Raw genomic sequence first — 3,062 nt, forward strand, 5'->3', positions numbered from 1 at the left:
CTTGTTCCATCCCCTGCTCATTCTTTTATAACAGCGTCGCGGCGCGTCCCGCTGCTGGTGGAGTCACAGCGCTCCCTGTCCGTAACCAGGCCAACGCGCCTGGCCTGGTTACTGGAACGCCTCCTCCTTATCTCTACCCTGTTCTCACGGCAGCTTGGCATGGGCATACTTCATGGAAGAGGTGTGCATTTTGACCACGCCCCAACCAGTGACGTGCGGTGAGGTCCATGACTGGGGAGGCTGGGTCGGAGGTACAAATATATGAACCCAAAAATAGAAGCCTATATTTAAATGTTGACCCTAATTGAAACATTTAGTTGCTTTAACGCCAGTTCAAAAGTGGTACAGCTCTCGTGAGTGAGACTGTGGTCAGATGCAGCACCAACATGCAAATACATTAGTTTGCCTTTTTTTACACAATCATTCAAATTAAATGTAAAAGAGAGAGGCACAGATAATAGGAATGAATACTTCAGGTCACGCAGGTTCACAGCTGCTGTGGCCAGTGTGTGATCGCCGCAAAAGCTCAGATTTACCGAATCGTTTTTTTCATATCAACATCCTCCTTCTAAAGCCGACTTGTTAGCGGTACGGCAGTCAGCAGCAGCAATGTCGGAGGCCCACAAGACGTTCCTGGGTTGGAAATACAAAAAAAAACAAACACTTCGTACAGACAGAAGATAAGCGCCCAAATATTTTAGTACAATGCAAAGAGTGTTTGCCGGCAGTGAAGGTGCTGTCGACGTCCAAACAGCCGATGTGGAACCTGAGGACCCATCTAAAGCTGTAACTGCAAGAACTCCCATACAATAACATGGGGAAGAGGTGCCAACCTTCCGTGTCTAGCAGGTTAATTGATGATGATGATGATGACAGTCATCAAGTCAGCTTTCATTTCATATCATTTCTTTTTTTCTTTTTTTTTAAAAACACTTTGTTTATTGATTTTCGTTACATATAAGACAGTAAAAACAAACAATCAACAAACGCCCCCCCACAACAATCTCAGCAAAGGTTCATCTCAACATTAAGCATACATAATAGCTCATAAAAACAATATACACCAGTATATACCATATACATACATACATATACTGACCCACACATATAGCTCAGGAGGTGCGTCCTGGACCATATCATATACACTCACATAAACGGCCCACACATACTCAGAGTAATTTCATATCATTTCTGATGTAAGAACAGTGTACACTGAAGTAAGATGTAGCCTAACTATTCTCAAAAATGATATATTTTTTTCCAAATATGACCTCGAAGCGCCACCTTGTGGTGCAATCTTTATTAGTTTATCTGAGATTTTGAAAAGGTTAGACTCATAATGTATGGTTACACTTTTGAACACAGTTTTATCTTTATAATTTTGGTTTATTTTATAGAACATTAATGCCATCACTTATCTAGGTTGTCATATGAAGCGCTGTTATCTTAATTGTGCACATTTGTCATCAGGTCAACATGGTATCATGTTTTCCACATGCTGTACACATATAACGCAACAAACACATTTTGTATTATTTATTTACATTTCATCATGTTTTGTCATCAGTTTATTATTTGTGTAAAGAACAAATATGTGGTTCATTCCAAAATAATGATCTGTGGTTTTAATCCACTTTTAAATTAAGCAAAGTAATTAAAATGTATTAGTTATATTACTTTGAGAAAGTAATTGAAATAGTTACACTACTAATAAATTTTCAACAGGGTAACTTGTAATTGTAACATCCATCATCTACCACTTTAGAGGGTCGCGGGGGGTGCTGTGCCAATCTCAGCTGACATAGGGCCATAGGCGGGGTACACCCTGCACAGTGCGCCAGTCCATCGCAGGGGCCACACAATCATTCACTCTCATACTCACACCTATGGTCAATTTAGAGTGCCCAATTTAACTGTTTCTGGACTGTGGGAAGAAGCCGGAGAACCTGGAGAAAACCCATGCATGTGTGCAAACTCAATGTAGAAAGGTTATTGTTCCAACCGGGCTTGAATCAGGGTCTTCTTGCTGTAAAGGCACCACTACAACCACTACACCAACCATGCGGCCCATAATTTAACGTTTCCAAAGTAATCTTCCCAACACTGGCTGTGGCACACAGATCCCAAATAAAATAGATGGATGCAGTCCCGCTGTATCCCTCTTCTTGCAGCTTCCTCCCTAACACACCACAGCATAAACACCTCAGACTGGTAAAATGTCACCAGTTTTGGCAGATGTTAAAGGATTCTAATCTCCTCAGGAAATACAGATGGCTCTACCCTTTCCTGCAGACTGAGTCAAAGTTAGATGACCAGTCCAGCCTATCGTCCAGATACAGCCCCAAATATTACACCACGTCCACCTCAACCTCCTCGATGGACACAGGTTTGAAGTTTGGTCTGTTCTGACGGAGGTCCACCACCATCTCATTGGTCTTAGAAGTGTTCAGCTGGAGGTGGTTTGACCTGTACCATCTTACAAAGTCATACTCAACCAGGCTTCTTTACTCCTATACCCTGGCCACTCAAAAAACGGGGTAAGAGACAAAAACATTACATTACACAAATTCTCTCAGTAGTGCAATATTTTGAGATGCCAGAAACCTACCTTTTGACTATCAGAAAGGGTACAAAGTGATTTAAATTAAAAGGGAAAGAAAAAATAAATACCTGTACCAAATATATATAAGGGTATACTGTATATGCATATATTCCTTTTAAAATGTTAAACAAAATCTTCCTTAGAAAAGTTATTGACATTATCACTGTGCATTTGATATGTAATTTATTAAAAAGATTTGTTCACAGAATTGTTCAGCACTTCCAGCATTACTGCAGAGCAAACTCCATCTGACACGGTCACTGAACTGAAATATGGCGGAACGGGTTGTGATGCGGCTCACGATCGCCAGCTTTCAGCAGTGCTGTCGCTAAATACACCTCTGTTAAATATTGACACGTTAGACAGAATATATGTTTTTTACAAATGTTTTCAGGATTTTTGAGTCTAACTGATCAACAGTTCGGCACTGTTCGGTTATATTCCTGTGTCTTGACATGCT

The sequence above is a fragment of the Solea senegalensis genome, linkage group LG3 (genome assembly GCF_019176455.1).
Source record: "Solea senegalensis isolate Sse05_10M linkage group LG3, IFAPA_SoseM_1, whole genome shotgun sequence".
NCBI lineage: Eukaryota > Metazoa > Chordata > Actinopteri > Pleuronectiformes > Soleidae > Solea > Solea senegalensis.